Raw genomic sequence first — 16,303 nt, 5'->3', positions numbered from 1 at the left:
TTTAATGATTTAAATTCTTTACTATCAAATTAAAAGTTAATCAATTTTGTAGATAATAGTGCGTTATTTATGACAGGTGATTCTTTGATAAAAATATTTTTTTAAAAATCAAATAAAAATAGGTACGAATTATTCAATACTAGTTACTAGAAAACAATTTATTTTTTAACATTGATAAAATATATTTTATTTTACTATACTATTTAAACAACAGTGATTGCCCCAATAATCACAAACTTATTATGCATAAAAATAAATGTGTAAATGAATCTTACTCTTGTATTCAAAAATTAATAAGTAAAAATGTTAAATATTTATGTATAGACATGTGTAGGACTTAAAATGAGTAGAACATATAAATCAATAAGTAACCAAAATAAGAAATAACTACCTTGTAATTGTAAACCAATGAAAAAATATTAAGTACTAAGCAATTAAAACAAATTTATTAAGCAACAACAAAATCACTATTAACAAATAGTATCATTGCTGGGCAGTGTTAATACAATAAATATAATTATCTAAAAATAACACAAAACTACATAAATATAATTATTTTGTATAAAAACTATACTTATTTCATAATAATTTATTTATTGGATTTAATGTATAATCAATCAAAAAACTTTCTATAAAACAGTAGTGATTTTAATAGGTAATCAAAAATAATTTAATAAAACCAATCATTTAATCGCAGGGCTTGCATTTGAAAAAAAAATTTTGTTATATGTTATTTACAATTAAAAGGTTATACCAATTTCGCGTTTATCCTTATTCAGAATTAAAGATTTTATTATATTTTATAATTTATTAATTAAATAATTGAAATAAGTTTTTTAATTTTTTTTTTTTTTTTTTTTTTTAATTATATAATACTATACATAACGTTTTGCGTTATGTTTTGTTTAATGATATATGATACATTTTGTTAATTGTTATGTTTTGTTTTGTGTTATTTAATTGTTTATAATTATCGTTTATCGTTATAATTACATTTACAAATTTCAATCGTTTTTTGTGAAATATAACGTTATAATTATAAAGTTATTATAACGTTTGCAAGCTCTGCTTAACCGTCTTAATCACACAATATATACACCGTATAAAACTAACAATATACTCATTCCTATAACAATAAAAACTACCACTTAATCATCATATTTATACGTAGGATCATATATATTTAATTCTCTTTGTACACGGAAATTTGAAATAAAACATTTCTGAACTTTAAGATAATATATTATATGCTTAAATAGTGAAAAAAAGTGAATTTTTTAAAAATATTTTAGTTTATAATAATTTATTACTAATTTTGAATGCTATATTATTTTAACTGTATATTTATCACATTGATATTTTTTTATTGTTTATTTTTCAAAATCCATGTAAACATTATATTTTTATTTTTTATTAAGAAAAACAATTGTTAGATAAATCTTAATGAGCCCCCACACGAGTATGCATAAAAGGGCCCATTATTCTATTGAAATAAATAAAAAAATTATTATTGTTTAATTATGGTTATCTAATTAACATGCACATATTCATTCAAATTAAAAAAAAATATAAAATGTACTTAAAAATATTTATATTAAGTTTATTTGATTAAAAACTTCCTATACCAATTTTTTAAATTAACAAGATTAATATGTCCATGATAATCATGTATGTCTTTTAAATCCTAACATATATTATTGATATATAATAAGTTCTTACGGAGTTAATTCGAATATATTTTTAAACTAATGTGACCCCGTTCGAACTGTACTGCAACTTCTATATAGCAAAGTCGCTGTATAAGTCTCAATTTATTACATGTATTTATATGCACGTGCACGCTCATGAGTGTAATGTGTGTCGATTTAACAGATGGCTGGTGGACATCAAAATTTAAAATTTTAATAAAAATGTAAATTTAAATGTTTGAATATTATTTATCAAGTTAGATTCCTTCAATTTGAAATATTATAATGTATAAAATATCTACTTTATTCTTTTTTTAAACACGAGTACGACAATCAAGAAAAAATATATTCAATGTTTTGTTGTTAAATATCCATTATAATATTTTTAATATTTTTATGAACTGTCATAGGTACAGTATTTTAAGAATACCGTGTTTTAAATTTTGCATAGTTAAGCGTAGCTAGATACCAAGAAATCTAGTACTTACTTAGTATTTGAATTATTCTACAAAAAAAAAAAAAAAAACATTTAGTCAAATAAGCACAAATTTTACATATTAATGTTATACTGTGATCAATAAACAAATCTGGAATAATAAAATGAAAACTCAATTATATTTTTTTTTTCCGAAAGAGAATTATTGATTTTAATTATCATTAATAAATTGGATATTATATAAATCATGGTTGCGTAAGAAAATTTAGCCGGAATAATTAAACGTCAAGTTCAATTTACACAAGTCGTAAATATCTAAACCTGGTCGAACCACTAATCGCACTGTACGTGCTAATAATATAATGTGATCGACGGCGAACATTGGAAAGCTTGATATAGGCAGTATAGCTGATGAGTGAGTGAAGCGACTTCCGTATTATTCTGCTATGGAGGAACTCTCAACGCACTATACGTATAACGGAATATTACGACACTGTTGAATATTATTATCTAATAAAATACTAAACGATAGATAATTAAAGTAGCTCTTTCATAGGTATAGGCCATTTTTATTAACATATCCATGCTACAGTCTTCAGAAAACGACAAAAAAAAATTAATTAAGTGACACTAAGTCGAAATCTTTTAACATTATTTTATTTTATTATTTTACATGGAAATTTAACTGAGAACGAAAATGATATAGGTATAGAGAAAAAAAACTAGTAATTAATTTTCTTTATTAGTAGTGCCTTTGAAATCTCTATGGCCGATACAGAAAACACGTTTTTGAAAATACAATACCTATAATTAATAAATAAAGATATTATGTAGCTATAACTAATAAATAGCACGACAATAATAATATAATTAGGAACATTTTTTTCCCCCTTGATTTTGTTAATAAAAACAATAACAATAATAAAAGCTTATGACACTTAGCTATGATGATGTATGATACATCTACTATACTTATACATTATTTTATTTCGTGAGATTTGAAAGCTGTCATGCTCTGAATCTTTGTAATAGTCATTCGTCAGTAAATGTACCAATTAAACACTAAACTCTGCACATGTGTACGATCGTTTTTACCCAAAACAGTATGAGACTGTATAGCTTGATATCGGTGCGCGATCTACAAAGCGTTAAACTTTTACAGCGGTAAACTAAGTTTACAGCAATGCAATAATTTATGACAAAGCCATGTACGGAATTAAATATTCTACAGACGGTATCCCGGTCTGCAGCTGAAATCGAATTGTAACCGATTGGCGATTTTGCTGTCAGTATCTATAGGTATAGATTTATAATTATTAAATTATATACCTGTGTGGTCGATTGTAATAGTACACGAAATACAAATAAATGTTCTCGAAAAAATACGTTTCTCCATCCGTAATTGGGGTTGAAGCTCAGATGTATAAGTTTGGGATGTTTCTTATATTTCCATTCGGGAAAAACTGTGAAAACACAAAGAAAACAGCGCAAATAATAAGACGCTATAGATCTTTTTGTTCAATTGGATTGTGATAACTGATAACTAATAAATAATAAATTATATTCTTCTTTTATTCATAAATCTTATTCAAAACCGTAAATCACATAAAACCTTTCATTGTAAAATTATAACATAGCACATATTTACAATTATTTGACGATACGAGAAAAAAGGATGTCAAAAATCATGTCCTTGTTGTAAATCGTAGCAATGACCATCAAAAAATATCATAACAAAATATTACACAAATCTAATGTCATAATTAGTAATTACGCATAATTAAATTAAGGGGGAGCTTGTTTATATTACACGTAACCTAATATAGGTCACGCTAACGCGTACGGAACTATTGAAGTGAACGTAGTATAATAAGTTGTAAATAGTTATAAGTATAAAATATAATATTTAAACGACAAACGACTCACAGACACACGGTTGCATCGACGTCCCGTCGTACTGCTATCTCGATAATTATAGCAAACAAAAGATAACGGGATATCGACAACGGATGTGGCGGTGGCGCCAATTTGATAAAAATGTTTAATAATATTTTATTGGTGTGCAGTTAGTCTGCACTCAACCTGTACTTTTACGAGTATAATAATGATGTATGTCACAGTTAAATTTTTACTCGTGAAAACGGACTATTTTTTTTTTTATATAGTACGTATATTATATAACTTATTATAAAAATAAATTACCAAAAACTTCGAGATAAAAGCATCATAAAAGAAAAAATTAAATTAATATTAAATTAATATATTTTTTTTTTTTTTTTTTAATGCTCTAAGTTGCATAATTTATACATAATAATATAATATTATGAAGCCATTTACTGTAGCTATACTTACAATTTTTTAAAGGTAATTTTAAATTATAATTCGTTATGACGAAATTATATTGATCACAATTTATTGTGTTAATATAGTTGAATAATTTAACATTGAAATCATTGAATCCATAGTTTGTTTAATTATTGTTAATAATTATTAAGTAATTTATATAAACTGTTGAAGCTAACTAATAGCTACAATAGTTCATAATTGTGTGTCGTGAATTTATAATGTATTATGGTATTGAATAAATAATAATGGATTAAAAATAATAACTACGTTACTATCATTATTATTACTTTAACTATTCCGGTGAATAGCTGATAAACTAAATAAATATGTAAAAAATAAAATAAAATACCATTACAATCTATACTTAACAATAAGTCAACAAATAAGAAAATGTATTGTAATAAATAATTAGTAATATTATGTACTACTAGAATAAGTAGACAAAACTAATGGTAAGCACTATACTACAGTGCATTAAGAGGACTTCAGTCACTGAATAGAAAAGGGGTGTTTAGGTATTAAAACCACACGCCAAAACGATAGGAACTCAGCGTAAGTCAGATTTTAATTAAAATAACTGATTTCGATTCATTAATTAGAAAACGATTCATCAACAACAGTTTCCGTTTTACACAGTACCTACAACAAAACAAAATTGTGATCGGCAGAAAAACATTTTCGTGTTTTTTGCATTAAATTAGAGTAAAATATAAAACATTTAAAAATGTTCATGACAGACAAGCTTAAACATTTAAAAGTCGTAAAACATCAACATATTCTAACAAACACAGGTCGTGTTATTACCTCTGATTTGTTTAATAAATCAATTTTTTCTAACATTTAAGTTAATAACATAAATTCGTTTTGTTCAACGCAATTTTGTTACATTGTACGTTTGTGAGATATTTTATAACACAATATACAATGGGAATAATCCGATGTTTTCAAACGCAGTTCTTTCTAATGATATTAATTGTTCTCATCACGCGCAGGCGCTACAGCTGACTGCTAATTCGGGTCCGTTTTTGATGTGCAAGCGCAAATTGCGCGTGTATTGGAAGGGGTTTCGGGAGGTAACTAAGACTAAAGCGTATAATATTCTTTTCATTCGAATACACACGTCTTAGTATTACTATAGTAATATACATATTATTATTATTGTTATACATTCGAAAATGAGCGTTCAGGCGGTAAAACAAACCACACCGACGCTAGCCTGGCACATTCAGCTGCGTTGTTATTACAACAGAAATAAATTGCGTTAAAAAATTGCAAAAAAAATAAAAACTAAAAATTGTCTTGAAAAAAAAATAAAAGAAAAAAGAAAAAATTCAAACCGGCGCGTACAGCGCTTTTGAGTTGGCTTTTTTTTTCCGTTTTCGTTTTCACCAAGAGGCAAGAACGCACGTGCTCGTTTGTCATTCGCATGCTTACGTGACCGGTCGATTAGTCGCCATGGATTCCGCCGCGCGCGCGCCCCTCTACCGCCGCAGCACAACGCGCGCGCCCCCTTCGCACGCGACCACCACGTCTGCCGCCCGTCGAAATAACTATGCGTTGTACACCCTGCTCGCCGTCGCCACTGCCTAAGCCGCTGCCACACGGACACCGCAGCCTTAGCGTTCGCACTGCTTTCACTCTGTATGCCGAATAATAATAATATTAATCCCTCTCTCGCCCCGCGCCCGACCGCACACAATCTCGTTCGTTTATTCGCACGCAAAATAAATAATAATATAATAAAATTATGCGCCCTCCGCCGCCGTAAAAAAAAAAAAAAAACCGTATTTATCACTTTGTCTGAAAAATAACCATTTATCGCGTGTGACTGTATTATGAATATGTGTACATCGTGCGTATATATATATATATGTATACACACACACACGCACACCCACGCACACACGATTTACCGCTTTTTATAATTACGCGTTTCCGTCTCGTCCGAAACGAATAAACGGCTCGTTTCGGTCATACACCTACAATGTCATATCTACAACTGCAGGTCACTGTTATACCATAATGCTATAATATAACATATAATAGATAGTTGACACAATACTGATAATATACACAATATATTTACTACGGTTATTTATTGTTGTGAAGATTGACTTTTCAATTCTTGTGGGTTTCATTTTGATGGTAGCACATAGGGAAACCTATAAATGGGCTATCGAGAAATAATATTTATACAAGTCCCTTTGAATGTTTACAGTCCAATTCATGCATGTCCCCTCAAAAAAAAAAAAAAAAATCTTCGCTTCACCCTTATTGTATACCGAAAAATTACATAAAAGCTTTGTAATATATCTATTAGAAAATTCTTTGTACAGATAATTAGGTTTAAACTGATTACAAAAATTATCTAGTTTTATAAACTCGAAACCATTGTGAATATATATATTTAGTTATAACATATTATGGTTAAAAGTTTACTACAATGTTATATTTAATATAATAGATGTACAATATACTGAACTATCATATTATACAAATCGGAAATCAAGTATAGCAACAAAATGGCAAAAAATAGTAAAAGGTACTGCAATGATCTCTAAATTATTTTGAGTATCCCATGAGAATGAATTATAAATTTAGATCAGTTTTGTGATTTAAATACTTTAATTTCATTACATTGTTACAACCGATAGTTTATAAGAGGTTTCTTATGCTTTATAGAAACTAGGTACTTCTAACCTCTAAATAAGTTCCCCATATTATTACATTTTCTTCTCATTTTTGTATTTTTTTCAACCTAAATTCAAGCATTAGTTCTCCAGAATTTTATTTGTGTAATGTATAATAATTAAACTTTCAATGAAATATTTAATTTTAAGTAAAAAAAAGTGTATGTTTTTAAAATAAAACAATATAAAATATATTATAGAAGAAATATGAATTTTATTTTATTTGGGAGACTTAATTACACATATTAATTTACTTAATGCTCACACATAAAATAATAAAATACAATAAAGTAAAAAATTTAATATAAATTATAATAAAATAAAATAAAAAGTATTTAATTAAATATACTATAGAGTAGTGAGATGATAAAAGGAATGTATACTTATCTAATAATACGTAAGTATAGTAGGTACTTTGTATAATGTGTAATAAAATATTTTTATAGGTAAGACTCAAATGATAACATTTCTAAGAAATAAATTATTATTATTATTTATAATTTCTTAGGGAAAACGTTTTTTACACTCAACTTACGTATACCAACTACCAACGTGGCAACGTACCTTTTGAAGAAAGTATTAAATAGGATTCTTTTAATTGCGACCAGCTGTGGGCGGATCTAGTACTCTTGAATCAGTTGAATTACTCGTTTCCATTTGAAGCCTTGATATGATATGGCACCTATATTAAAACTTAAAGTTTAATTTTCGTTAATAGTATTTCTGCAATAAACTTAATATCGACATTTATTTTCAGCACCAGCATTATATGAATTTAAATTTTATATTCGATAATATTGTCAATAACAACTCACTTAGCTATACCTAGGTTTATACATTTTACATTTTCTAGAGTTCGTATTTCAACATCATACCTATATTGTATTATTGTAGTATTATAGTTTTATACAAACGATGATGCGTGATGATTGTGATACATTTAAATCGTTTATAAATTATAATATAAACACATATCATTACAAAAATACACTTGCGTACGAAGGCAAATGACCATATAAACCGATCCACTTATATATTATAACATAATCCGGATATATTGTTGTAAATCAGTTGTGAACTCTTCGTGGGTAATATCGCATAAAGTGTTACAAGCAGGTACTGTACGCGTATGTGTATAGAATACGTTTGATTACACCGAATAAGCCTCAACGACCATAGATACACGTTTCAAATTGCATTGGTGCTATGTATATTTATAGGTATATAATATATATATATATACATAAATAAAATTACATAATATGTCGTCAATTCAACTATAGTGCAATAATGCATATACGTTGTGCGTGTATAAATAATAAATCTTACTTTATAAGAGATTCAATATTGTATGTCACGGCGTAATGATGACGATAATAATAATAAGTAATAATATTATAGTCCTGGTTTGTCGAAGAAACTGGTTAAATGACGATCGAAAAAAATACACGACTTATTTACTTCTTTTTCTCGTCGTCCTCATAATGGATCTTCAACTATTTATCCAGTAACATTGAAAACCCATCATCGTTCTGTCGTCTATAAAATGTATAATTTGAGTAATTGACAACACTCGTTCGCAGTCATATATTATATGCGTAGTTCGTATACTTACAGTAATATTATGTTATGCTGATGTACATAGTATTATAATATAATCATCATATACAAGCCATAAGCGTCATATACTTATACTCTCGAGCCACTGAATAAGTTTCAAGTAATTGATAAATATTCAGCATGTACAATAGACACAAGTATGTGAATGCAAACGAAAATATTAAAATATTTTTCAGTAAAATATAATATTATGTATTTTCTATGAAGGTATAAGATTATTATATACCACCTACAAAGTCTAAGTATGATATTAAAACGTAAATACGTAAACAATAAAAAACACAAAAAAAAATATGAAACAAAATAAGGAAATGTATAGCCAAATAGGATGCGTATACAGTTTATAAATTATATAGTATTGTTTATTTATAATTATATCAAAATGTAACTCTTATGTAAAATTTTGAAAATCTAAAGAACTTAACTTTTTTAAATTAGACGTTATTAACAAAGTAGCCAATATTGATGCAAGTTGTGAAAATTAATCTCTTTCTTATAGATACTTAGGTACCTACAATATACTATATGCAAGTACGCCGATTAAAATAATACTAATACTAGTTTATCCCAGAAACAGATATAATAAAATAATATGATTTTTTTATAACTCATTAAACTTTTAGATAGTAGAAACTATTTCAAATTCTCTGTATAATAATTATAATAAGTATATTCGATATATTATATATTATAAATTTTAATATTGCTTTATTTCGGTTGCATTTATACTAAAATTATATTATATAATGCTCACCAGATCACCGATCATTAAATTCATGATATAGTTAAAAACAAGATTGGATTTAAATTTTAAGTATGATTTAATATAACATGTTAAATATAATTCAAAATACAAACATTTTTTACGCAATTTTTTTGAATTGCAGAAACAAAAAAGCTAGTCTTAAATTATTTTTTACTCAACAAATGATTTCATTTTGCAGTTATATTAAAAATCAAACAGCTAACAATACATAATCTTTCGATATCATCATCTAGTTTTGTAAGAAAGATTATTGCATATACAGTTTATTATCATCCGCTTCTGGTAAATTTTTATTTTCTAGATATAACAGTATTAAAACTCGAAAAAAGAGCGCAATAAGAACAATCGTGGCACTAGTCGGTACTCAATTATATATAAATATACATGTATATATATAAATATACTTTTGTATGTATATACATTGCAGCAGATTTTAATCTTCAACGAGAGAACAACCGAAGTACAATTGTTTCCGAATTAGTTTCGAAATTCTATTATGTAATGGAATGTCACGTGTATATATAATGTGCAATAGTACAGCGCGCATTTTCTAGAAGAATTCCCCTTCGGAATAACTTACTATAAAATGGAAAAACATATATATTATAAATATATATTCAATTTAAAAATCTATAGATTACTATTTCTATTGGAATAGTTGTAAAGACGAGTTTTTTTTTGTATATTTAGAGAAAACACTTTTTTTGTAGTTCTATAACGTAATTATCAGTTGCTATTTTTGAGTATTTAGATATGGAAAAAAATATAAATTTAATCTAACCTAATAAATCATATGCTAAAAACGTTGAAATCAAAATCGAAACAACGCTGTTATTAAATAATCATAATATTATAATATCGATTAAGAGGACACTATATTCCTTCATACAAGTGTTATACAAAAATTTAAAATTTGCATTCAGTAGAACTAATTTATTGTGTTGTTGAATTTAGTGTAACATTATTAAAGTGAATATATATTATATTTACTATTAATCGTTTAAAGGTATATGGAAATCTGTTAGATAAGCACAATATTATTAAAAAGGAGAATTTGTAAGATATTTTCGAGAGCAGCACATCATCACGAAAAACAAATCAATTTAAGACGGACGTTTAATATGCAACTTAATTGCTCACGAATTTCTACTTGTCAAATACTATTTTATACAAATCTACAATAATATATATTATATGTGATAGTATAGTGACTATAGTCTATAATAATGTATAATATTTCATGACGAGTTACAACCAAGTATAATATATAATATATTTTAACTAATTTTAAACATAGCATGTTAGTATACACAAGTGTATAATAAGTTACTTGTGGCTTGGTGTGGCGCGTTGTCTGCTACCAGTCGCGGAATGCGACTGAGAGTAAGTAACGGCCATAGCTACTAGTTCCCGGATGGGTGACCACTCGGGATCATGGTGGTTAAAAACCTTGCCACACATACACGTGTTTGCTATCAACCGTAACAATCGTAAAAATACAACCTACCGTACCAACCTTACCCCTTACCATAATTCATAACCCCTACAAACAGCTAATGGTCTGCTGCTGGCTTAAGTTCAATAAAAATAAGTTACTTGGGATATACGTATTTGAGTGATTTGCCTACAAATAAAACTGGGAGCAAAGAATTGTTTTTAATATATTTATAATTATTTCATTAGTATTAACATTTTAAAAACAACATTAAATAAAATTTAAATAAATATCGGGGACTGTTCAAAAATAAATTTAAAAAGTTAATTAATCTACGATCAATAAAATTTGTAATAAAAAAATGTAATCACACCACTCTTGATCGAGTTTCGAATACGCCACTGCGAAGGTAATATAGACTAATATATAGATGCAATATATTATATGTTCAATGTTCAACAATTGTACAATTTGTTGTTTATACTTAGTAGAACAAATATTATACTGCAAAATAACCGTATACGAATATAATGTTTGGATTTGAACTATAATCACGAAATCGATAACTAATAAATGTTTTGTTTATTTTTCGATTGCACTTTTAAAAAGCTTGAGGATAAACAATGAATATAGAAAATGCCTAACTTATAGAAAAAAAGAAAAACCATGATTTTGGTAAATATACAGTATATATACAAACTGTGTGTAACTTTCGACTTGAAACACAAAGAAAAATATAAGCTATACTACACTCTGCAATAATTTTTTTCTTTAGTATTCTTAAATCATTTAATATAAATGTATTACATAATAAAAATTAGATAAGCGTGATTACTTTATTATAATTCATAAACTACATAAATGTATACGTCTCTAGCGAATTAAAGTAGTTATGAATGAAAAAATAAATTTCAATTGTTCAGTACTTCAAAAAGTGGAGTATTTATTTTTTTAGCTTTTAATATATTTTCATTTATCAATGTATCAGTTGGTTATAAAATGCTGAGATGTTTAAACATCAACAATTTTAGTTATATTCCCCATCGAAGAAATTTTAAATACGCTAGGTACTGACTTCAAAATATTATAGGTACATCTGCAATTTTTAATCGCTTTGACTACATGCGTATGTACTTTATAATATTATATTACGCGTCAGGTATAATTAAACATTTTATAACGTGCATATGACGTTATATAGTATTACTGCAGTGTACACGATTAACTGCAGTCTACTTGTACAAAGTACGAATATTATATTATGCCACTCTTATTTTACTTGCACGTCCTTCTCCTTTTCCTATAAACACCGCTTCTTACTCGTTAATTTTCAATGCTACATCCAACAAAAATTATTCAATTCCTATATCATATAATCATGATGTGTACGTTTATTATACCTATGTATAAATTATATAATATGCATATGACTAGTGTATATTATCCGTCACAGAACAATACCCACAGATACACGCGGCATATGGTTGTGCAGAAAACCGTACATTTTAATATTATTACAATAATAATATATACTTAACGGAACAATGACCTCAACAATTAATGAACATGATAATTATTATTAGTACCATCCAGTAAGGTTTTAATTTTAATCTACGAAAATGTGTTTTATTTTTTTGTCTTCGATTGCTCAAGGTAGTAAATTTATATAATAATAACTACCTAAATAGTATTATGTTATATAATTATTGAGGAATGAATATTAAATTAGAGCTGATTCTGTCCAAAATGTATGTCTAATACACCTATAACTTAACATCTGAAAAAAGTGTAATTAAAAAGCTAAGACATGCTAAAATGTATAAATTAAAATTGTAGTGTGTAATAAGGAACTAAAGAATAACTTCTTAAATATACCTATAAATACTTCAAATATATATTTTTTTTATAAAAATCTGTCAATGACATCTATGGCTATGATGTAACATAATATTAATATTAAAATGTATAAATTACATACTTAATAATTGTAACAAATCGATATTTGTATAGTAAAGTATATAAATAAAATATACATTAAACACATAAAATAATGAAGTTTTGTATTGCGTTGATTTATTTGTTTACATAATATTTAGTTGATAAGGTAAATTTTTCATAGAAATTAGATGAACACGGAGATGTTAGATTCTGAGTTAAACGTTTCACATAGGTATTATTGGAAATTACGAATTTTCGCCTTTTCTTGTCATATGCACTCATGATGTGTTTTACTGTTAAAGAGACCCCACACTATGAGCAAATGGAAATGTTTTCTTTCTTCGTTAAAAATAAGTGAGCGAGGCGTAAATGTCCTATTTAGAATCAGTTGATAAAGTTCTCATGCTTTCTTGGTGTGTTGATGGAAAAAACCAAGATAGTGTCGTTATTTTAACTTTGTTAAGCTTGGTTGACAGTTTGTTCCATTTTTTCTTTCACTGATGAAGAGTGTCCATTTTGATTATTTTCTCCATATCACTATATGATAATAGAATTTAGCTCCAGATGCTATTTTTTTACTTACTATAATTGATTTCATATTATAATATTGTTATATGTAGTTTGTTTATACGTATATATAAAGCATAAACAATGTACTTAATCTAATGACGAAAATGTATTGAAATTATTACTACCATTGTCAATCTTTTTTTTTCGTCGAGTAAAAGTTTCGAAGTATTAGTATTTTTCTTACAACCATGATAGATAGACAGTATTATTATATCAATGATATATGCTTATCACAACTTCGTTATTTCTATTACATTGGTTCTTCTAACTACTGCCCCCTTCACTATGACCAACATATTTATGTAAATGAACCTTGCTTTTTAGGATGTTTGGTTGAGAATACACCTTGGGGTATCTTATATTATTTAAAATTATAATGTTGTAAATCTTTTAACAAACAAGTGAGTTTTGTAATATCAGTACCAATAATATGGTACTTGCGATTAGTATCTGATATTTTTCTATTTTATTATAGAAAAATTGATGAAAAGTGAGTTATAAATCTACCTATTATGTGTATTAGTAGTCGGTTATTATTATTTTTTTAATTAAAATATTGTGGATGTGAAAAAAAATTATAGTCATTGAGTTTTTAAAAAATTGAAGTAACTCAAATTTTGACTGAATATATTTCCTTGGTACACACGACACGTATTATTATTATTTTTGTTACGATAAAGTAAAATACAAGAAAGCGAAATCGCTGACAACGATTTCTTTACGCTGCGTCTCCTATAATATAAAGTACTAAATATTTATATAATATATACACATTCCTTTATATCATTATAGATTATTGTAAACCGAGTTATCGGCATGCAACACAATTGAATATTCACGTTAACTACGTTATATTATGATGTGTGACACAGACTGACCATAACGCTATAGAATTTATATAATATTACGGTAATTGATAATGAGTAATGACCATAATATAATGACGATGTGAAGTTTTACGACAGCTAAATATTATTAAATCGACACCAAAATGAAAATGAAATAATATTCGCCCAAAGATATTGAATAAAATATACTTTATTTGAGTTGTTTTTTACATTTATTTTAGTCGATTAGATACAGTGAAGGAATTTTTTTCAACGTTTTCATCATATTCTAGTCATTCGGCAACAAGTAGGTCGATCGGTATCACGATAATGTCCAAATTGGATGCAGTTATATACGTGATTCCCACGCGGAAGATTTTTTTTTCTTACGTGCGTAGATGTATATATTATACTGTGTAGCGGGAAAAATTGTTTAAATAAATATAAATACAGATTATAATATTTGACATCGTAATTTTATAAACAAACCTTATTATACCAAATTAACCAGTGAAACATTAACGTTACTATATTAAAAAATTATAGCGATATGATTTTGGCTTTTTATGGAATTTACCTTAGTAGTTAATATAATACTCGTATTATAAACATATCTCATCATATTATGGAATAAACAACATTATTAACGTGATAAATTCGTAACACATTAACATTATTTTAATGGTTTTTTTCTTCTTGTAGATTATAATACTAAGAACAAAAAAATTAATAATAATATTATGTAATTATTATGTCTATAGTCTACCCAATAACTCCACAATAATAATTACATTAGATGGTGAAAACGTATAATTGAATGTAGGTATAATGGGTGATTTTTTTTTAATAACATACACAAATAATTTTTAAAAGTACCAACATTCTTAATAATACTTTAATATATAATTACAAATCTTTGTAAAACAACATTATTGAAATAAAATTATAATTTTGTTGTATTATTTTAGTATTCTATAAGTAAAGTTAAATTATTTCTTTTGAATGAAAATTTACATTTTTAATTTCATATATTCTGAAATAAAATATTTTTTAGAATTTTTGTAGATAAAAATCAAATTATGAAAGAGTATGGAGTAGTTAATGTTTATTGGTTATAAACTTTAATAACGTATTTAGTTAAGATAAGTCGAACATAGTAATCCAATAATTTATACATCCACTTCGCTCATCTAAATTTAAGTACAGAGTGTACTTATAACTAATCAATCGACATATTATGTTTATCAAATTTTTAACTAAGTATTCTGCTTTGAAATTATAAATCAAAAATATATAGTGTTATTCAAATAATTTAAAAATAATAGTTTTTTTTTTTTTACTGATATTATTTTGTTACAACTTAAAATTATAATTATAAAGGACATTTTTCAAAAATATTCATATTTTCATAATAATTAGTATTACTATTAAAAATGCATATATTAATATAGTTGCCATTTAAATAATTTACATACTCAAGAGTATTAATTTATTTGAGATAAATACAAAATCGTCAAGAATACACCAGCCATAATTTATTACTCAAAAAAAATACTGTAGTCTGTAAGGAAACATAAAAATAACATGATTAAAATCATATTTTTATTTTTTTTGTTTAAACTTCCTAATATTGTATCATTTAATTTGATAATGTACTTATATTAAAAAAAAAAAAAATTATATTTATATAAGATCATCAAAAACTCAATTTTATTTTTCTCTCGAGTGATATTCAGTACTCAACGTTTTTAATATTCTTCCTAAATATTACCGAATATCTTTAAATGTAAAAATGTGAAACTATTATGTCCGAACAACTGCAGATGTTATAATATTATTATTTACGCGTTTATTGTTTATAATTTTTATCGTACAAACAAATAAAAACTTTTCTATTATTCATTTATATTTGTTAATACTTTAAATTTTTCTTGTTCTTAATCTATGATTTGTATTATATTTCATTGATTATAACGACTTTTCATTA

This window comes from Melanaphis sacchari, unplaced genomic scaffold, assembly GCF_002803265.2.
Source record: "Melanaphis sacchari strain LSU unplaced genomic scaffold, SCAv2.0 Contig305_pilon_pilon, whole genome shotgun sequence".
Lineage (NCBI taxonomy): Eukaryota > Metazoa > Arthropoda > Insecta > Hemiptera > Aphididae > Melanaphis > Melanaphis sacchari.
Note: the sequence above shows the minus strand (reverse complement) of the source record.